Raw genomic sequence first — 23,339 nt, 5'->3', positions numbered from 1 at the left:
TGTGTTCCCTGTGTGAAAACTGTACTGTCCCTGCTTATTAGTGTTCACTCTAGCAGTTAGAGCGGGCAGGGCGCCGGGGGCGGACCGGGCCAAATTGACACAAGAGGGGCATGCCCGGGCCGCTGCCGTCATCAAAGGGGGCGGGCCCGGCCACCGCCATCACCAAAGGGGGCGGGCCCGGCCCCTCCGAAGTCGGTTTGCTGCTGAGGAAGCGCTGGGCATCGCCATCTACGGCGGCACTTTGCTTCCCCGTGGGGCTGTTTTAGCGGGGCGCTGCTAGAGCTAAAGCAGCCTAGCGGGAACACTACTTATATCGTTACCTACCTGGCTGCTGCAGAGACCAGTGGCGCCACTGATGGCTGCCTATGCACTGTGCTGCTCGTCGGACATGCGCAAGCACACATGGCCAATAAAGTTGATTCTATTCTATTCTATTCTTGGGTCGCAAATGATAAGCAGCTTCTCATGTGGGATCCTAAAGCAATGCAAATGCAGGAGGAGGAGCATACCACCCCTTGCCGGAATTTGTGATCAAATCAAACTGCGATGCAATGGCAGTTTAGAGGGACATTGTGACCATCGGTTGCAGTGTCCCTCTATGGCTACAGCTTAGGTAAGTCTCCGCTTTCTCAGTCTTGCAGTTGCAGGCCGGCTTGTAAGGCGAAGGAACTTCACCTTGAAGCATATATTTATATTTATATAAAATGTAACATCAGTTCTGGCCTCCATCCGCCCCAAGTTGCCAGCCAATCACTCGCCTTTGATGTTATATTTTATATAAATTTAGCTGAGCTTCCGGTAGGGGCCTCAGAAAGGGCGCCCTGGACGGAGTACGGCGTAGGAGGAGGACGGATGGCGGCACGGTGACCACTCCCCCCCACCCCAGCCGGGGAGGGCTCACTGCAACTGCAGGAGATGCACGGAGATGCAGCACTGGATGACACGGCAGTGGACCAGGCCCCAGCCAGCGGCGCACAGCTCAGCCCCCGGGGACGGCACCAGAGGCTCAGGACCTGGCCGCAGGCACGGTCCCCGGCATGATGACCCCCAGAGGTGACGGTGGCCCCCATCGGCACCTGGAGGCGGCACCCGGCCAGGACAGGGGATATATCAGTCCCACAGAACCAAGCCGCTGTCCCCCATCATCAGCAGATGCAGGAGCCATCTATCCTGTGGCAGCACCCCCCGTCCCCCCCAGGGAGGATGTATGATTAGACTATAGGGGGCAGAGGCGTGGAACTCAGCCCAGGGAGGGCCCAACTCCAGCCTCAGACCTCATTGTCTCTCCCCAGGCCTCAGTGACTCTATCCCCCCCGCCCCCCACCACCACCACTGTCCTTGCTTATATCGCTACCTACCTGGCTGCTGCAGCGACCAGTGGTGCCTCTGATGGCTGCCTAGGTGCTGTGCAGCTCGGCAGGTATGTGTTCCCTGTGTGATAACTGTACTGTCCCTGCTTATTAGTGTTCACTCTAGCATTTAGAGCGGGCAGGGCGCTGGGAGGTGGACCGGGCCCGCTGATGTCAAAGCTGGTGGCGGTCCCGGGCCGCCAATGTCACAAGAGGGGCGTGCCCGGGCCGCAATGTCATCAAAGGGTGCGGGCCCAGCCGCCCCCTCATCAAAGGGGGCGGGTCTGGCCCCTCCGAAGTCGCTTCGCTGCTGGGTAAGCACCGGGTATCGCCGTCTGCGGCGGCGCTGGGCTTCCCCGTGAGGCTGTTTAAGTGGGGCACTGCTAGAGGGGCAGGGCGAATTTTGCCCTTTAAAAATGTGGTCCCCGCATGTAATGTCTCAATGTAATGTATGTAATGCCTCCCCCCCCCCCCCCTTATCCATGCTTGATGCTGCACTGTAAATCCCCAAAAAATTCCTAGTGTGCGCAAGCACACATGGCCAATAAAGTTGATTCTATTCTATTCTATTCTTGGGTCGCAAATGATAAGCAGCTTATCATGTGGGATCCTCAAGCAATGCAAATGCAGGAGGAGGTGCATACCACCCCTTGCCGGCATATGTGATCAAATCAAACTGCGATGCAATGGCAGTTTAGAGGGACATTGTGACCATCGGTTGCAGTGTCCCTCTATGGCTACAGCTTAAGTAAGTCTCCCCTTACTCAGTCTTGCAGTCGCAGGCTGGCTTGCAAGGCGAAGGAACTTCACCTTGCAGCGTAAATGTATATTTATATAAAATATAAAATCAGTTCTGGCCTCCATCCGCCCCAAGTTGCCAGCCAATTCCTCGCCTTTGATTTTATATTTTATATAAATTCAGCTTGGGTCACATATGATAAGCTGCTCACAGCAGCTTATCACGTGGGATCCTCAAGCAATGAGAGGTTTTGTTTTTTTATATTTTACTGACTATTTTACTGATGTCGTATGCATACGTATTTTTTCAATACGAATTTGTATTTATCAGCCATTAAATACTAATTCGTATCAGCAGAAGCCTACATGGATCATTCAGATCCGTGCAGGTGTCAGTGTAAAAAATAAATATATATTTTTTTGAAACGGCGTCCCCCCCCCGAACAAGTAAACAAGTAAGGGTTCCCCGTATTTTTTTAAACCAGCACCAGGCCCAATGGCCGGTCCTGGTTCCCAAAATACAGAGGACAAAACGAATGGGGTCCCCCGTATTTCAAGAACCAGCCCCAGGCCCAACCAGCCAGCAAGGTAATGCCACAGCCGGGGGGGCGAGGGGAGACTTTTTCTACAAGTCCCCCCCGCGAAAGCATTCATCCCTCCAACCGGTCAGCCTGGTCAGGGGTCCTGGGGAAGTGGGGACCCCACCGATAAAGGGGTCCCCCCTTCCAGAACTTACCTGGCCAGGCAGTCCCAGTACCCCTGGCCTGTGAGGGGTGTGGTATGGGGTTCCGACAGTCGGGATCCGGACAGCCGGACTCAGACAGCATGGCGAGCGCATAAAAACCCCTTGCGGGGGGTATTTTATTCTCCCTCTATGGGGGTCGTGGACCCCCACAAGGAAAAATAGCGAGTGGCCGTTGGGCTGTCGTTGTTTTGACAGTCGGGATCCCGACGTCTGGTAAATGACTGTCGGGAACGCGTCTGGCACCCCCAGTGGGTACCGGGCTGATTCAAGTGTAAAAATTTGAATAAACCATTGGGTTTTGCTGTGGAACTATGAGTTCCAGCAAGCCTGGAACGCATACTGGGACTTGGAGAACCACAAGTCCCAGCATGTGGCCCATTTAAGAGCTTGCTGGGCTCATAGTTCAAAAGCAGAACCAATAGTTAAATAAAAACATAAACACACATGAAAAATAAAACTTTATTACATTCAGAGCCCTTTCATCTGAATACTTACCTATCTTGACACGTAGGTAGGTCTCCTCCATCCATCTGTTGGTCCCTAAGAAATCCTGTTAGGTTACCTGGGGAAGGAAAGCATACTCACCAGGGTTCGCCGTTGTAGATGGCTCTGGCAAGGTTTGGAATAAATTTTTTCCATCCGTATAGACAGAAATGTCCTGCCTGTAGTATAATGTGGAAGCACCCAGCACAGGGGCGTAACTAGATCTCTCTGGGCCCCATAGCAAATTTTGAAAAGGGCCCCCCCACCCCTTTGTACAGGGTGTCAAAATGCATACACAGAGGCAGGAGGTAAGAAACACAGGGGTAGTGGCCGACAGGAGGGTCAAACACAGAGGAAGGTGGTACAGTACTACAGGGGGTCACAGTGGGGGTAGGGGCAAGAAGGTGTCACACAGGCATAGTGGGTTCATGGGGTCTTACACAGAGGAAGGATGTGGAGAGTGGGGAAGGTGACACATACAGGGGATGTGTGGTACAGGAGGGTTAAAGACCAGGGATGAGGGTGGAAGAGGGTCAAGGTGTCATACAAGAGAATAGGGGGAAATACACCAGGGGTGATGGGGGGTGAAAAGGGTCACACACAGAGGAAGGGTGTAGGTGGCTCATAAGGTTTCATACACACACACGCACACTGGGTACAGAAAAGAAGGTACAGTGCTCCAAGGGCACTTACCAAGCAGGGGGTGAGCTCCAGGCACAGGGTCAAGTGGAGACCGGCGGCAGGGGAATTCATGCTGGACAAGGCAGCAGTGTCATCCCTTTGCGGATGCTGGAGGCAGGCCCAGCACTGTGTTCCCATCATGATGCAGCTACTGGAGAGGAGGTGGGTGCAGGGACTGCTAGGCGGGGGTCAGGGTCACGCAATATCTCCGGCGTCTGGGGGGTAGGCAGTGCGGCGGTGGGACGCACATCTCTAGCATCTAGGAAGAGGGTGGGGGACCCGGGAGGTCGCAGGGCGCATCACCGGCTATTGGTGGGGCGCGGGGCGGCGCAGGACACACGCACATTTCTGGCTCCTGAAATGGGGGTGGGGGAGGTCAGTGCAGGCCAGGGTACATCTCTGGCTGGCTATTGAGGGGCGAGGCAGGACCCAAAATGATCTCCGGCGTCTGAGGGGGGGCAGAGGGTGTCGCTGCAGTGGGTGCCACTGCCTTTTTTTTTTATAGGGTGCAGGGTGAGTAGCGGGCCCTACCGACAGCTCAGGACCTGTAGCAGCTGCACCCACAGTAGTTACGCCACTGACCCAGCAGATAGCAGGCTCCCCGTGTACTGCAGGATGTCTCATTCAGTGTATGTACACCTTATGCAGCATGTGCTGTAGTAGCGGGGGTGTGCTATACATGGGGACAGAGGGGTGACTGGGCATTAGGGTGTGCTCTACATGGGGACAGAGGGGTGACTGGGCATTAGGGTGTGCTATAGATGGGGACAGAGGGGTGACTGGGCATTAGGGTGTGCTATACATGGGGACAGAGCGGTGACTGGGCATTAGGGTGTGCTATACACGGGGACAGAGCGGTGACTGGGCATTAGGGTGTGCTATACATGGGGACAGAGTGGTGACTGGGCATTAGGGTGTGCTATACATGGGGACAGAGGGGTGACTGGGCATTAGGGTGTGCTATACATGGGGACAGAGGGGTGACTGGGCATTAGGGTGTGCTATACATGGGGACAGAGCGGTGACTGGGCATTAGGGTGTGTTATACATGGGGACAGAGCGGTGACTGGGCATTAGGGTGTGCTATACATGGGGACAGAGCGGTGACTGGGCATTAGGGTGTGCTATACATGGGGACAGAGGGGTGACTGGGCATAAGGGTGTGCTATGCATGGGGACAGAGCATTGACTGGGCATTAGGGTGTGCTATACATGGGGACAGAGGGGTGACTGGGCATTAGGGTGTGCTATACATGTTGACAGAGGGGTGACTGGGCATTAGGGTGTGCTATACATGGGGACAGAGGGGTGACTGGGCATTAAGGTGTGCTATACATGGGGACAGAGGGGTGACTGAGCATTAGGGTGTGCTATACTTGAGGACAGAGGGGTGACTGGGCATTAGGGTGTGCTATACATGGGGACAGAGGGGTGACTGGGCATTAGGGTGTGCTACACATGGGGACAGAGGGGTGACTGGGCATTAGGGTGTGCTATACATGGGGACAGAGGGGTGACTGGGCATTAGGGTGTGCTATACATGGGGACAGAGGGGTGACTGGGCATTAGGGTGTGCTATACATGGGGATAGAGTGGTGACTGGGCATTAGGGTGTGCTGTACATGGGGATAGAGCGGTGACTGGGCATTAGGGTGTGCTATACATGTGGACAGAGGGGTGACTGGGCATTAGGGTGTGCTATACATGGGGACAGAGGGATGACTGGTCATTAGGGTGTTCTGTACATGGGGCAGAGCGGTGACTGGGCATTAGGGTGTGCTATACATGGGGACTGAGGGGTGACTGGGCATTAGGGTGTGCTATACATGGGAACAGAGGGGTGACTGGGCATTAGGGTGTGCTATACATGGGGACAGAGGGGTGAATGGGCATTAGGGTGTGCTGTACATGGGGACAGAGGGGTGACTGGGCATTAGGGTGTGCTATACATGGGGATAGAGTGGTGACTGGGCATTAGGATGTGCTGTACAAGGTGACAGAGGTGTGACTGGGCATTAGGGTGTGCTATACATGGGGACAGAGGGGTGACTGGGCATTAGGGTGTGCTATACATGGGTACAGAGGGGTGACTGGGCATTAGGTTGTGCTATACATGGGGACAGAGGGGTGACTGGGCATTAGGGTGTGCTATACATGGGGACAGAGGGGTGACTGGGCCTTAGGGTGTGCTATACATGGGGACAGAGCGGTGACTGGGCATTAGGGTGTGCTATACATGGGGACAGAGCGGTGACTGGGCATTAGGGTGTGCTATACATGGGGACAGAGGGGTTACTGGGCATTAGGGTGTGCTATACATGGGGACAGAGCGGTGACTGGGCATTAGGGTGTGCTATACATGGGACAGAGGGGTGACTGGGCATTATAGTGTGCTATACATGTTGACAGAGGGGTGACTGGGCATTAGGGTGTGCTATACATGGGGACAGAGGGGTGACTGGGCATTAAGGTGTGCTATACATGGGGACAGAGGGGTGACTGAGCATTAGGGTGTGCTATACATGGGGACAGAGGGGTGACTGGGCATTAGGGTGTGCTACACATGGGGACAGAGGGGTGACTGGGCATTAGGGTGTGCTATACATGGGGACAGGGGGGGGACTGGGCATTAGGGTGTGCTACACATGGGGACAGAGGGGTGACTGGGCATTAGGGTGTGCTATACATGGGGACAGAGGGGTGACTGGGCATTAGGGTGTGCTATACATGGGGACAGAGGGGTGACTGGGCATTAGGGTGTGCTATACATGGGGACAGAGGGGTGACTGGGCATTAGGGTGTGCTATACATGGGGATAGAGCGGTGACTGGGCATAAGGGTGTGCTATACATGTGGACAGAGGGGTGACTGGGCATAAGGGTGTGCAATACATGGGGACAGAGGGATGACTGGGCATTAGGGTGTGCTGTACATGGGGCAGAGCGGTGACTGGGCATTAGGGTGTGCTATACATGGGGACAGAGGGGTGACTGGGCATTAGGGTGTGCTATACATGGGGACAGAGGGGTGACTTGGCATTAGGGTGTGCTATACATGGGGACAGAGGGGTGAATGGGCATTAGGGTGTGCTGTACATGGGGACAGAGGGGTGACTGGGCATTAGGGTGTGCTATACATGGGGATAGAGTGGTGACTGGGCATTAGGATGTGCTGTACAAGGTGACAGAGGTGTGACTGGGCATTAGGGTGTGCTATACATGGGGACAGAGGGGTGACTGGGCATTAGGGTGTGCTATACATGGGTACAGAGGGGTGACTGGGCATTAGGGTGTGCTATACATGGGGACAGAGGGGTGACTGGGCATTAGGGTGTGCTATACATTGGGACAGAGGGGTGACTGCGCATTAGGGTGTGCTATACGTGGGGACAGAGGGGTGACTGGGCATTAGGGTGTGCTATACGTGGGGACAGAGGGGTGACTGGGCATTAAGGTGTGCTATACGTGGGGACAGAGGGGTGACTGGGCATTAGGGTGTGCTATACGTGGGGACAGAGGGGTGACTGGGCATTAAGGTGTGCTATACGTGGGGACAGAGGGGTGACTGGGCATTAGGGTGTGCTATACGTGGGGACAGAGGGGTGACTGGGCATTAGGGTGTGCTATACGTGGGGACAGAGGGGTGACTGGGCATTAGGGTGTGCTATACATGGGAACAGAGGGGTGACTGGGCATTAGGGTTTGCTATACATGGGGACAGAGGGGTGACTGGGCATTAGGGTGTGCTATACATGGGGACAGAGGGGTGACTGGGCATTAAGGTGCGCTATACATGGGGACAGAGGGGTGACTGGGCATTAGGGTGCGCTATACATGGGGACAGAAGGGTGACTGGGCATTAGGGTGTGCTGTACAAGGTGACAGAGGGGTGACTGGGCATTAGGGTGTGCTATACATGGGGAAAGAGGGTTGACTGGGCATTAGGGTGTGCTATACATGGGGACAGAGGAGTGACTTGGCATTAGGTTGTGCTATACATGGGGACAGTGGGTGACTGGGCATTAGGGTGTGCTATACATGGGGACAGAGGGGTGACTTGGCATTAGGGTGTGCTATACATGGGGACAGAGGGGTGACTGGGCATTAGGGTGTGCTATACATGGGGACAGAGGGGTGACTGGGCATTAGGGTGTGCTATACATGGGGACACAGGGGTGACTGGGCATTAGGGTGTGCTATACATGGGGACAGAGGGGTGACTGGGCATTAGGGTTTGCTATACATGGGGACAGAGGGGTGACTGGGCATTAGGGTGTGCTATACATGGGGACAGAGGGGTGACTGGGCATTAGGGTCTTCTGTACATGGGGACAGAGCGGTGACTGGGCATTATGGTGTGCTGTACATGGGGACAGAGGGGTGACTGGGCATTAGGGTGTGCTGTACATAGGGACATAGGGGTGAATGGGCATTAGGGTGTGCTATACATGGGGACAGAGGGGTGACTGGGCATTAGGGTGTGCTATACATGGGACAGAGGGGTGACTGGGCATTAGGGTGTGCTACACATGGGGACAGAGGGGTGACTGGGCATTAGGGTGTGCTATACATGGGGACAGAGGGGTGACTGGGCATTCGGGTGTGCAATACATGGGGACAGAGGGGTGAATGGGCATTAGGGTGTGCTATACATGGGGACAGAGGGGTGACTGGGCATTAGGGTGTGCTATACATGGGGACAGAGGGGTGACTGGGCATTAGGGTCTTCTGTACATGGGGACAGAGCGGTGACTGGGCATTAGGGTGTGCTGTACATGGGGACAGAGGGGTGACTGGGCATTAGGGTGTGCTGTACATGTGGACATAGGGGTGAATGGGCATTAGGGTGTGCTATACATGGGGACAGAGGGGTGACTGGGCATTAGGGTGTGCTATACATGGGACAGAGGGGTGACTGGGCATTAGGGTGTGCTATACATGGGGACAGAGGGATGACTGGGCATTAAGGTGTGCTATACATGGGGACAGAGGGGCGACTGGGCATTAGGGTGTGCAATACATGGGGACAGAGGGGTGACTGGGCATTAGGGTGTGCTATACATGGGAACAGGGCGGTGACTGGGCATTAGGGTGTGCTAAACATGGGGACAGAGGGGTGACTGGGCATTAGGGTGTGCTAAACATGGGGACAGAGGGGTGACTGGGCATTAGGATGTGCTATACATGGGGACAGAGGGGTGACTGGGCATTACGGTGTGCTGTACATGGGGACAGAGGGGTGACTGGGCATTAAGTTGTGCTATACATGGGGACAGAGGGGTGACTGGGCATTAGGGTGTGGTATACATGGGGACAGAGGGGTGACTGGGCATTAGGGTGTGGTATACATGGGGACAGAGGGGTGACTGGGCATTCAGGTGTGTGCTGTACAAGGTGACTGAGGGGTGACTGGGCATTAGGGTGTGCTATACATGGGGACAGAGGGGTGACTGGGCATTAGGGTGTGCTATACATGGGTACATTGGGGTGACTGGGCATTAGGGTGTGCTGTACAAGGTGACAGAGGGGTGACTGGGCATTAGGGTGTGCTTTACATGGGGACAGAGCGGTGACTGGGCATCAGGGTGTGCTATACATGGGGACAGAGGGGTGAATGGGTATTAGGGTGTGCGGTACTTCTTTACTTTCACGGCGCCACTCTAGATAGGACAGATAGGATACTAGATAGGATACGATTTGTATGCGATTTGACATAAGATATCGCATAAGATATAGGATAGGACAGATAGGATACTAGATAGGATACGATTTGTATGCGATTTGACATAAGATATCGCATAAGATATAGGATAAGATTTACTATCCATTTCATTACCCCACTATCCACTAGGGCGTGGAGTGAGAATAGAATAGTGTGGCGAGCGCAGCGAGCCACCGAGCCCGAAGCGTGGCGAGCGCAGCGAGCCCCGCGAGGGGACACGGATGTTGTTTGAAAGCAAGTCCCCAATATCGCATGCCATTTGCATGCAATTCCATAAAATACATTCCGTGTCCCCTCGCGGGGCTCGCTGCGCTCGCCACGCTTCGGGCTCGGTGGCTCGCTGCGCTCGCCACACTATTCTATTCTCACTCCACGCCCTAGTGGATAGTGGGGTTATGAAATGGATAGTAAATCTTATCCTATATCTTATGCGATATCTTATGTCAAATCGCATACAAATCGTATCCTATCCTATCTGTCCTATCTGTCCTATCTGTCCTATCTAGTGGCGCCGTGAAAGTAAAGAAGTACCGGGTGTGCTGTAGATGGGGACAGAGGGGTGACTGGGCATTAGGGTGTGCTGTACATGGGGACAGAGGGGTGACTGGGCATTAGGGTGTGCTGTACATGGGGACAGCGGGGTGACTGGGCATTAGGGTGTGATGTACATGGGGACAGAGGGGTGACTGGGCATTAGGGTGTGCTGAACAAGGTGACAGAGGGGTGACTGGGCATTAGGGTGTGCTGTACAAGGTGACAGAGGGGTGACTGCCATTAGGGTGTGCTATACGTGGGGACAGAGTTGTGACTGGCATTAGGGTGTGCTATACATGGGGACAGAGGGGTGACTGGGCATTAGGGTGTGCGTTACATGGGGGCAGAGGGGTAATTGGGCATTAGGGTGTGCTATACATGGGGACAGAGGGGTGACAGGGCATTAGGGTGTGCTGTACAAGGTGACAGAGGGGTGACTCGGCATTAGGGTGTGCTATACATGGGGACAGAGGGGTGACAGGGCATTAGGGTGTGCTGTACAAGGTGACAGAGGGGTGACTGGGCATTAGGGTGTGCTGTACATGGGGACAGAGGGGTGACTGGGCATTAGGGTGTGCTATACATGGGGACAGAGGGGTGACTGGGCATTAGGGTGTGCTGTACATGGGGACAGAGGGGTGACTGGGCATTAGGGTGTGCTGTACAAGGTGACAGAGGGGTGACTGGGCATTAGGGTGTGCTATACTTGGGGACAGAGGGGTGACTGGGCATTAGGGTGTGCTATAGATGGGGACAGAGGGGTGACTGGGCATCAGGGTGTGCTGTACATGGGGACAGAGGGGTGACTGGGCATTAGAGTGTGCTGTACATGGGGACAGAGGGGTGACTGGGCATTAGGGTGTGCTGTACATGGGGACAGAGGGGTGACTGGGCATTAGGGTGTGCTATACATGGGGGCAGATGTGTAATTGGGCATTAGGGTGTGCTATACATGGGGACAGAGGGGTGCCAGGGCATTAGGGTGTGCTGTACAAGGTGACAGAGGGGTGACTGGGCATTAGGGTGTGCGTTGTGTTGTGTGTGCCCATCACCCAGTGACCCGGCGCGTGAGACCCGGCAGCAGCAGCCTCTCTGACACAGCTGCAAGGAGCACACAATTACGGGGCAGATGATGAGTGAGAGCCGGGTGTGAGCGGCTGCGCCCCAATCCCGTCTGCCTGCAGCAGCCCCTGCTCCCCTCCTCCCGGGGCCGCCGGCATGCCCCCTGCCCCCCTGTGCCTGCTCTGCTCGGGCCTCCTGGTTCTCCTCCTGCACCTCGCCCGCTGCTTCTCCCCGCCAGTCTGCCTGCTGAAGACGGTCACCGCGTCCACGCTGCCCGCGCTCAGGGAGCAGGGGCCACTGTGTCCTCCGTGCATCCCGGAGCGGGGGATTCTCGGCTTCCCCTACACGTCCAAAGTGAGGCGCACAGGAGCATGCCCGCGAGGGACGACCTGCACAACACCGAGTGGCCCTACCACACACACTGGGTGAGGGACCAGGGAGATGGGGGGCTTGCACGCTGGAGAACAATGGGAGGGGACAAGTGATGAGGGGGGAGTGGATTCAGGACGCGATCGCGGAAGTGGTCGCGTCCTGTGTACACACGCAGTGAGACATGCAGATATTCTAAGCAATCTTACTAGATTGCGTCTGCATGCACTGACTTACTAATCAGGCGATCCCGGTGTGCGGGACCGCGCATCGGGATCGCCAGGAGCATACACACGGTGAGATTTGTGCTTAGTTTCTAAGCAATCTAGTAAGATTGCTTAGAAAATAGCACAAAATGCTCCGTGTGTGCACCAGTCTCATCAGGCTTGCAGATGCAGGTTGGCTTGCGAGACCAAAGAAACTTTGCCTTGCAGCTTAAATGTATATAAAATATAACATCAGTTCTGGCCTCCGTCCTCCCCAAGTTGCCAGCCAAACCCTCGCCATTGATGTTATATTTTATATACATTTTCAGTAGATGCCTGATTCAGTTTGGATTGCACATGATAAGCTTGTGCAATCCTTAAGCAATGCAAATGCAGGAGGAGGTGCATTCCACCCCCTACCTCCATTCTCTACACCGCAAGCTCCCCTGCAGTAAATATGGCAGAGGTGTTTGTTGTTCTGCGATGTGATCGCATGTGCAGAATGTAAACATTGCGCATAATGGGCCTTATTCAGATTTCATCGGTACTGCGCGCATTCGCACGCAGTACCGATGTTGGGCGTCTGCGCATGCGCAGACGTGTTTCTGCGCATGTGCAGGCTCATGGTGCGTGCACCCACGGCAACCTTTTGGGTCGCCGGGTGCACGCACCCATGGCAGCGAGGGGGGGGCAGAGATGGGCGGGGAGCGCCGGGCTGCCCCATTACCATATGGGAACGCCCAGCGTTCCATGGGCGTTTCCATGAGAACGCTGGGCGTTCTCATGGTAATGAGGAGGTGACGCGGGTGTGTGGGCCGGGTAGCTGACATCACCGGATGTCAGCTGGCCGCCCATATCCACGCCAGCGTGCACGCATATATATGCAACTGAAAAGTCACTTATATATGCGTGCACGCTAAACATCATTCGATGGTCACCGACCATCGAATGATGTGGGCGGACACCCCAGCAAAGCGAATGGATGTTTATGCAAAACATCCATTCGCTGCTGTGCGGGCGAAGCCACACTTTGCTGGGGCGGCGGATGGGCATGCGTTCGCCGGGCGGGGTTTGGTGGATTCGCAATGTGGGTTGGATCGTACTTACCCAATCAGGAAGAGAGTTGATGTTCCGGTCTCTCGGTCTCCAGTACTTGATGGGCGTTGGAGAACATACCGTAGTTGTTAGTTGAGGGGCGATGTTCTGCCACCTTGTGTAATTCGGGCTGACGGAGGAGCCAGGTGTTCTTCTGGAAGCTGGAAGTTGTTATGTGGCTACTGATGGAGGTATCGGCTGCTCCTGTGTGAGATGATGTTATACCTCCTGCACCTGGGGAAGTGATGTTACCTTCACTGTGGCGGCTGCAGGGAGAAGCTGGGAGTGAATGGGTCCTGCAGATGTTCTAACTTCTCCCAATCGATTCCCGTGAAGAATGGATGTTCTCTGATGTTGCCGTTCTCACCCAGACGCATCTCAGGGTCACCACACAGGAGCTGGAAAGAGGAACAGGAGTGTAACTAAGGGGGTTATTCTGCTTGGTGCGTGGGACCGTACACGGTCGGTTCAGGTTTTTTTTGCATCTGCGCATACGTAGCTTTCGCTATGCGCATGTGCGGTGACCTCACACCGCTCACGAACGGGTCTCTCCGTGCGAAAAAACCTGTCCGCAAGAGTACGGTCATTGTGGGCGGCATGTGGGCGTTTTTATGGGAGCGGCCGGAGTAATGAGGAAAACTGGGCGTAAACATGGGCGTACAGGGGGGTGTGCACACAAAATGCACGGTGCCACAACCGTCTCGATCGGCGAATGCACCGTGAATTTTGGACCAAAAACAGGTGGATGCCAAAGAGTGCTCCTGACCACTCTTAGAGCTACCGCATGAGAGCGGACGCCTGGGTCTGCTAATTAATGCCGAATACAAGTAAATTACATACACCTGAATGCAATAAGCAATGCTGCAATAACCATCTCACCCATTCAGAAAGTGTTTTTGTATACTTTAAAAAGCAGGACACTCAATTCACAGAAGTCGACGTGTGTCAACTTTTTTACTGTAACACAAACATACCAGTTTTTTATTAGGAAAAAGACACAAACCACATCTAAGAGCAACAATGATGTTTTTGGACTCAATTTCTACTTGCACTGTGGCGTACGTTCAGATATACGGAAGGTGACGGTGTGAAAACAGACGAGACCCGTCCGTAAACGGTGGCGTACGCTCTGATGTACGCCAGGTGTCGGTGGCTAAGAGGGAGATCCGTCCGTGCACGGTGGCGTACGCTCAAGTGTACGCCACTCCCCATTGTGACCATCCGTGTGTGGCTGTTCTGTGGGCGGACTTACGCTCACCGTGAGCGTACAGGAAACGTACGGTGTGACGGACCGTACGCACGTTTCACCGATCCGATTAGAATAAGGCCCTAAGTTTCTGTTTATCTGCAGTCTGATTTCTTACAGTACATATTTAGGAGACATGATTTTAGCATCAAAGAAAAGAAGCATTATACTGTATTGCCCTAATCAGAGGATGTGTGTCTATGTAGTTTAGTATTCTTTCCCCTAACCTCTAGCAGGTTACTGCTTATCATGGTACCATTGGGGGTCATTCACTGGACTTGATTTGCTTATATTTGAATAGAAACAGGGAAAATGCCGGTGCTGTATAACGTGACCAGTAGTGTATGTCAGTGGTACAGTGACTCCTGCAGCAGGCATTGATCTGGCTTGGAGTTTCCTTCACTTATTTGTGTGTGTCAGGGAGCCAGTAATGTAATCTGACGTATGTAACTACGTATAGCTTCCCCATGTACAGCTACATGACCGCTCGTAGAACAACTACATGGCTGATACTAGAGAATGGGGGTTCTGTATAAATAACAGACGCTGACACATTGTTCATGGCCTCTTTGTTACCTAGTGCTGAATGCTAAGTATGTTCCTACACTCACCTCTTCAATGATGTTTCTTGTATTCGGGCACAGATGACAGCCCGCCAAAGCCGAGATGCGGCACTCCTCGGGGGATTTTCCTGTTGACATCTGGAATAGCACCACACCGAAGGAGTACCAATCCACTCCCGCATTATATCGGTCTCCCATGATGATCTGTCATTAAAAGGTAAGAAGTTCACTACATTACACTTCATAAACAGGACAGCAGATCTGGGCACAATACGCCTGCCATCAGATGTTACACTGACAAATAATTCCATACATGTGAGATGAATGAGAAATCAGATCATGTTTATCATATATAGGCATACTGGGCACACAGTTCCCAGGACAGACATGCTGGGCACACAGTTCCCTGGACCGACATGCTGGGCACACAGTTCCCAGGACCGACACTGGGCACACCATTACCAGGTTAGACATGCTGGGAACACCATTACCAGGTCAGACATGCTGGGAACACCATTACCAGGTCAGACACGCCGGGCACACCATTACCAGGTCAGACACGCTGGGCACACCATTACCAGGTCAGACACGCTGGGCGCACCATTACCAGGTCAGACACGCTGGGAACATCATTACCAGGTCAGACATGCTGGGAACACCATTACCAGGTCAGACATGCTGGGAACACCATTACCAGGTCAGACATGCTGGGAACACCATTACCAGGTCAGACATGCTGGGAACACCATTACCAGGTCAGACACGCTGGGAGCACCATTACCGGGACAGACACGCTGGGAACACCATTACCAGGTCAGACACGCTGGGAGCACCATTACCGGGACAGACATGCTGGGTACACCATTACCGTGACAGACACACTGGGAACACCATTACCGGGACAGACACGCTGGGCACACCATTACCGGGACAGACACACTGGGTACACCATTATCGGGACAGACACGCTGGGAGCACCATTACCGGGACAGACACACTGGGAACACCATTACCGGGACAGACACGCTGGGAACACCATTACCGGGACAGACACACTGGGTAAACCATTACCGGCACAGATATGCTGGGAACACCATTACCGGGACAGACACACTGGGAACACCATTACCGGGACAGACACGCTGGGTACATAATGGGAATAGAAATTTAATTAATTTATGTACAGATTAATTCTGGGGCTTTGGTAGTAAGAATGGAAATGTGACATTGTCTCCTCCATATCCACCTTATCACATAGCCCCTCAAATTTATTATAGCCTCACCTCTGGGGCAATGTAGCCACGTGTTCCAGCGTAGCCAGAGGCTCTGGGTTTGTTCTCGATCGCCAGCCCGAAGTCGGTGATTTTAATATGGCCGTCATGAAGCAGGATGTTCTCTGGTTTGATGTCTCTGTAAAAGGAACAATAAGTATTTTGTCATTAAGTACTTGTTTGCATACATCATAAGTGTCTAAGGCTGCAGATACGTCCTCAGACACATATTAAGGCAAAGTCTCCTGGTGCGTCTTAGGTGCATTGTGTTGCGAATAAGAAGTGTTTGCTGGCAGATGCTGGATGCTGGCAGAGTTGCTGTCCTTCCTGTATATTTGCACTTGCATGCATATAATCTTATAATCAGATCCACATATACACCGCTAGCATTGCTCCCAATGTCTGAGATTGACTTGAGTTGTCTCAATTTGCTGGCTCTGCCCTGATGCCATGATTGGGACTGCATTATCCCAGGTGTCTGGCAGTTGAGATGTATTTCCCTGTGGCCCAGATAGAAGTGGGTGTGGTAGTGACAGGGTGGTAGGAGGGGCTTTGGAGGGATGTAATGGTCAGGCTAGAGCTGCACACAAAGGGGTGTATATATATAGGAATCCCAAATTATCTTTTCTTCTATGTTTATTTAAATGAGGAAAGAAAGAAAGTTACCGATGGATGAAGCCCATCCTGTGGAAGTACTGGAGACCGGACACGATCTCGGCAGCGAAGACTCTGTTATAGAAGAAATGTAACAACATTGTAATATCCCAAATCAGCCATTGTGTATGGGCAGGATAGAGAGATACAGTGTGGGATGGGGAACAGTGTAAGAGCTGTAGAACACGAAAGGAAGACAAATACGGGTAGAATAGAATTCTAGCAGGAAGAGACAAATTGATGGACGTCCAACAAGGAATCCTGGTACTTATGTATTATCTGGACTCCCATGTTAAATGCACCCCATTTTTTCATACCCCTACTATCCAACTACGCATGGAGTTGATTTTCTATAGTGTGGCGAGCGCAGCGAGCCACCATGCCCGAAGCGTGGCGAGCGCAGCGAGCCCCGCGAGGGGACGCGGTCTCATAAGAAAAACGGGAGTCCAGATATTACATAAGTACCGGAATCCTATATCACACAGAGTTATACACCAGATTATGCATAGATCGTACGTTGTAGCCGTAGACTCAAGACACCCTCTTGATTGCAGCAGGTCAAACAGGTCTCCACCGCTGGCGTAGTCCATGACGAATGCCAAGACGTCTTCATTCTGGAAGGTCAGAAGTCCATGTGCTAAGAAGGGGCTCCCAGATGTTGATTGTAGGGCTCTGGTCTCCATCCACGCCTTCAGTTCTTCTCTATCTGACAGTCCGTTGTTGTTCAAGAGTTTAATGGCGACATCCGTCTTGGTGATGTTGTCGTGCGCCAGCAGGACCACTCCGTATGTGCCTCGGCCTAACTCCCGACGGATGTCATATCTCTCCAGGAATTGAGATTCGTCCTCGGGGCAGTCTGGCGGTGAGATGCTGCTTGGTCCTTGCGGAGTAAAATAATAGATTAGGAATTTATTATTCAACAGATAAGGAGATAGGGCACGATTCAAACTTACAGCGTAGCACACTATAGGGTTTTACAAAGCTACTTCTAGCTAATCGGAACCACCAGGCCTCATTGAACAGTAAGCCCAAGCTCCTGAATACACCTTTAATTAAGTATTCCTACGTGGGGCACTCCAGCCTCTCTGCCCTTCTCCTGTCTGGTCCGGTCTCTCTGCCCTTCCCCTGCCTGGTCCGGCCTCTCTGCCCTTCCCCTGCCTGGTCCGGCCTCTCTGCCCTTCCCCTGTCTCGTCCAGACTCTCTGCCCTTCCCCTGTCTGGTCCGGCCTCTCTGCCCTTCCCCTGTCTGGTTCAGTCTCTCTGCTCTATCCCTGCGTGGTTTGGACTCTCGGGCTCTGTCTGATCCAGGCTCTCTACCCTTCCCTTGTTCCCTTGCAGTGCCTTAGCCCTTCCCTCTGCTTATGTAGGCTTTCTGTCCTTCTACACCTACCACCAATGTTTTCTATGTGCCCCCAGACTTCAGACACAGTATTGCCCTGCACCTTGATCACTTTTGAGTTTAATAATTTTGTTGCGTAACTGAATAGTGCCTATTTAATATTGTAGGAATGGAGCATGTGCATTTATGTGTTGTAAGGAACTGTTAGTGATGCATTCTCATGCAAATTTAAGCAGGTAAATTATTGCTAGTGATCAAAAGGATTGCCTGGGGTTCTAGTGACCAAGCCAATTCCTCTGAGCTAATCCTGTAGTTACTGGCCATACCGTTCTGGCACTAATCACATTGCCTGTAGTACATTTGTAATGGCATTAAGCTACAATAGATGCCAACCATTACATTCGCCTGATGGGCCCTTCATGTCCAAGTTTGACACGGGATATAATGCGTTTTGTTGTCCTATAAACAGCCTGAAAGGGTTTGCATCTGTATTCCTATATGTGAAATTCATGTTAACATACATTACTTTAGATTAAATATCTAATAATAGATTAAATATCTAATAATAGATTAAATATCCAAGTCCATAATTAAATGAAGGGAAAAAACCGCCATGATACCATGGCGGGGGATTTACTAAGATGTGTATTCTACTTCACATGTGATGTTGCTATGGGCAACCAATCAGATCCTGTCTTCTAGAGGATGCTAAATAAATAAGAAGTAGATTCTGATTGGTTGCCCATAGCAACATCACATGTGAAGTAGCATACACATCTTAGTAAATTTCCCCCCATGAGTCATTACACCGGGTGACACCAGCCCTACATTCTTCAGTTATCACCATGGCTGTCTTCCCCAGGGGGGTTGGGCTGTCACGTATAAATGCAGGCACCGCCATCCTGGGTATTACCACCTTTAGTGCCAGTAAACCTAGAGCTATTCTGTAAACCCCCTGATGTTTGGGTGTGGGGTTAATGAAGTAATAATCATAGTAATGTTAGGATTAGGCTAGGTAAAGGTAGAAGAACATTCATACTGTGTTTTCATTGTGTAAATGACACTGCGAATGCCGGCATATGCCTGTCACCAAACTGAGCTATACTGTAGGTTACAGCACCTTTGTAGTTGTGCACCTTTCTCCATAAATATTACAGTAGTTTTACTAATCCTTTTTTTTGAGACTGTCTTTATCTGAATAACTGTAGTAACCAATGAAATGAATATAAATTACATATAAAACATTATTAATATTTTTTTTATATAAACAATATTCAACTTTGCCAATGTGAAAATGAACTACAGTGCAAGGACATCCAACTACATTTCCGCTTACCTGGTCTTGGCTGATCTTCATCCGGGTCTTTAGCCTCGCTTGCTGCTCTCTTTCTCTCTTCCAGCGATTCCTCCTCTCTGGATTTTCTTGATGAAGTGTTCTTCACTGTCTTCTGGTCTTTTTCCTGCATCTTGTTGCTGGACTCCTCAGGTGCTTCCTTTTCAGGCTTTCTTGATGTCTCCTTCCTGCACCTCTTCTTTCCGGCCATCTCCTCTGTGTTCTGGTCTGTCTTCTGTATCTTGCCGCTGGGTTCCTCCTCAGGTGCTTCCTTTTCAGGCCTTCTTGAGGTCTCCTTCCTTCTCCTCTTCTTCCCGACCATCTCCTCCATCTTCTGATCCGGCTCCTGCATCTTCCGACGGGTACACCTGATCCAATATGTGAACTTACCTCTGCTGATCTGGCTCCTGCGTCTTTCGACGGGTACACCTGATCCAATCAGTCGACTTACCTCTCCTGATCCGGCTCCTGCGTCTTCTGACGGGTACACCTGATCCAATAAGTTGACTTACCTCTCCTGATCTGGCTCCTGCGTCTTCCGACGGGTACACCTGATCCAATTGGTCAATTTACCTTTCCTGATCTGGCTCCTGCGTCTTCCGACGGGTACACCTGATCCAATTGGTCAATTTACCTTTCCTGATCTGGCTCCTGCGTCTTCCGACGGGTACACCTGATCCAATAAGTCGATTTACCTCTCCTGATCTGGCTCCTGCGTCTTCAGACGGGTACACCTGATCCACTAAGTCGATTTACCTCTCCTGATCTGGCTCCTGCGTCTTCCGACGGGTACACCTGATCCAATAAGTTGATTTACCTCTCCTGATCTGGCTCCTGCGTCTTCCGACGGGTACACCTGATCCAATTGGTCAATTTACCTTTCCTGATCTGGCTCCTGCGTCTTCCGACGGGTACACCTGATCCAATTGGTCAATTTACCTTTCCTGATCTGGCTCCTGCGTCTTCCGACGGGTACACCTGATCCAATAAGTCGATTTACCTCTCCTGATCTGGCTCCTGCGTCTTCCGACGGGTACACCTGATCCAATAAGTTTACTTACTTCTCCTGATCGGGCTCCTGCGTCTACTGACGGGTACACCTGATCCAATAAGTTTACTTACCTCTCCTGATTCGGCTCCTGCGTCTTACGACGGGTTCACCTGATCCAGTAATTGGCTTTCTGTCTCCTGAAATCGCTTTTTCTCCCCTTCTCAATCCTCTGCTTGGGCTCCTGCTTCCTCCTCTGATGCTGTCTGCTGCAGAGATGCCAGTTGGAAAATAACTGCCACTCTCAGCTATGAAAGTGTATAGCTTGGGTCATGTGACCAGCTTGCTGCTCTCCCATATACACTCTATAGTATCCATGCTAATGGGCCTAATTTTATTTTTAGGATTTCTAAGTTGCTATAACTTACCCTGTTAATGTTATTTGTGCCTAATTTCAGTGAGATCCTATGTACATGTTCCTAATTTATAATCTAACTGCAGGAAAGGAACATTAAATGTACATAAATGTATGGCTGTAACTATTTCACCAACATAATACAATAGAATACAGCCCTCCGGGGTAGTGATAATCAGGTGCCTATGTTTTTTCACTTTTAAATACATCTACTAAAATATCTGTTTTATAGGGATGGCCATCGTTGCCATTGCCATCGATAGTGCTAAACTATGCAATGATGACCATCAATATTTTCACATATCGATGGTCATCCATTGTGTTTGATTGATTGGCCTGTGGGCCAATCAAAACACGGGGGACATGGCTTCGCTGGTGTCAGGGGGCAGAGCTATGCTCTGTGTCCCGGGGCTTTGAAAAAATAAAGCAAACATCGTTTTACTGTTCCATCGATGGAGGGAAAGCATCTGGTTCTCCCCCATCGATGGCTAAAGTATTCGACATTGGCCATGAACCATCGATGATTTTGAATCATCGATCGTGAATGGCCATCCCTACTGTTTTACTTTTGTCTGTATTGACATGTGAGAGGGGAGTTAGGGATGGGAGTGGGGGAATAACAGATCCCCCAGCACGACCCCTTCCATCAGGTACAAGAGGATCTGCTCTTGGGCTTCCCCCTGTTTATGATTGTAGTCACCTGTGTTGAACTAGATAATTGATGAGAAAGCTGTTTCACTGCAGGTAACCACCTGGGAAGTCCGGGAGCAGAGCTTTCTGTACCTGATGGAAGGATCCTATTGGACGGTCTGGGTACACGTGTATAGTGTTCTTCCTGTAAGTGGGAAAGTGCTGCTTAAGCGGATAGCCTTTGGTGACCAGTGAGCCAGTCAGAGGGCTTTGTGTCTGACTGAAGTGATTTGGCATAGATGGATTATTGAGAGATATTTTATATAACACATATAACACATCACCATCTCTACACTTAGGCCCTGATTCTGGTTGACTCGGTAAGCTGTGAAACTCGCAGCGTACCGAGTCCCAGAGGGCCTGCCCCTGCCGAATCGCCACCGTATCACCTTGCAACCATGCGAGGGGAAGTGTCACGAATACACATACCCTCTCATGTGCCCGCAGCAGGAGAAATCATTTGATGATCACCGACCATCGATTGACTGATCCAGGCCACGCAAATATAAGTCAGTGGCCGGCCGAAACCAGGACGGACGGCTGACGTCATCTGCCTGCCCGACGTCATGTGACGTCAGCCGTCCAACCCTGGCACACCACCTGCTGCACGCAATCCCATAGGGACGGCCATGAAATGCTGAGCGTTCCCATGGTGGACACCCTACTCTGCTGCCCCACTCCCCTGGCCCACATTGGTCAGTGTGAACTGATCAGTCGCTGAGTTCAGTCGCCCAGGGACCCTGCACATGCGCATAATTCATTATGCGCATGCACGGAAAAAACCCATCGCTGGACCACGTGGGGGTGCAAATGAACAATATGACCCCCTTACTGTAACATTCATTTCTTATAGAGGAGCATTGCTTCCCATTTCCAGTTCTTGGGACAAGCTAACGTCGCACAATTTACAGGTCTCCTCACAGAAACACAAGTGAAATCCTAAGAATCATCTGTAGATATTTTATAATGTGTCAGTGAGTAATGAATATGCCTGTGCTCCAGCAAGGACATTTGGAAAACATGCACTGCCAGTGTATGCAGAGGACTAGATCTGAGAACACTATAGTACAGTGATTGTGCGCCCCTCTGTCCCTGTTTCCCATTTCCACATATAAAATGCTGAAAGGGTGTTTCTTACAAAAATCCATGAAAAAAAGATGATAAATTGGTTAAAAATGTATTTTATTATTACATTTAAAGCAGTTGGGAAGAGTGAGGTAGAAAGTATTTTTAAGTCCCAGATCTTAGTCACCTTTCTCTGATGGTGGCAATAAGTGAGTTTCTGTTGCCCCAATAATAGGTAATAGACAATCCACCTTATTGCTGCATGTTAGTAACTAGACCCCTAGGTTGTGCACTATAGTCAGTATTGTGTGAATAGTGCAGTAATAACCTTTATCTATGTTACCCAGGTCTACACGAGTACAACGGGTGAGCAGCCGGCCACCTATGTGTACACCGAATATGTGCTGCACCTGGACCTGTTCTAGCATTATATCAGAGGTGAGTTACATAGTTACATAGTTACATAGTAGGTAAGGTTGAAAAAAGACCTGCGTCCATCTAGTTCAACCTGGTATAGATATCCATTGCTTATTTGGTAGGTTCTGGTATTTTACAGACAAATTATATTTCTTATTTGTACCCATGGATGTTTTTCTCCAGTAAATGTTTGTCCAACTTTGCCTTGAACGCATTTAATGAGCCAGCCGTTACCACCTCTCTGGGAAGAGAGTTCCAGAGTTTGACTGTTCTGACCGTAAAGAAATTCTTTCTACTAGCTGAATTAAATCTTTTTTTTTCTAATCTATACTCATGCCCTCGCGTCCTAGATTCCTTTCTAGTAGAAAATAGGGTG

General features: G+C 51.3%; 1 long non-coding RNA gene across 1 annotated transcript in view; it reads left to right on the top strand.

Annotated features, from left to right (window-relative positions):
* LOC146045863 (uncharacterized) overlaps positions 1-22,984 on the top strand; it is a 31,445-nt gene extending 8,461 nt beyond the window's left edge. The window contains exons 3-4 of the long non-coding RNA XR_014465642.1: positions 14,874-15,009; positions 22,894-22,984. This is a non-coding gene — a long non-coding RNA (uncharacterized LOC146045863). The remainder of the gene's footprint in view (positions 1-14,873; positions 15,010-22,893) is intronic.
* Positions 22,985-23,339: the final 355 nt, after the last annotated feature.

Source organism: Crinia signifera, chromosome 11 (assembly GCF_055691185.1).
Source record: "Crinia signifera chromosome 11, ASM5569118v1, whole genome shotgun sequence".
NCBI classification, from domain to species: Eukaryota; Metazoa; Chordata; class Amphibia; order Anura; family Myobatrachidae; genus Crinia; species Crinia signifera.
This window is presented reverse-complemented; position numbering and strand designations above follow the sequence as displayed.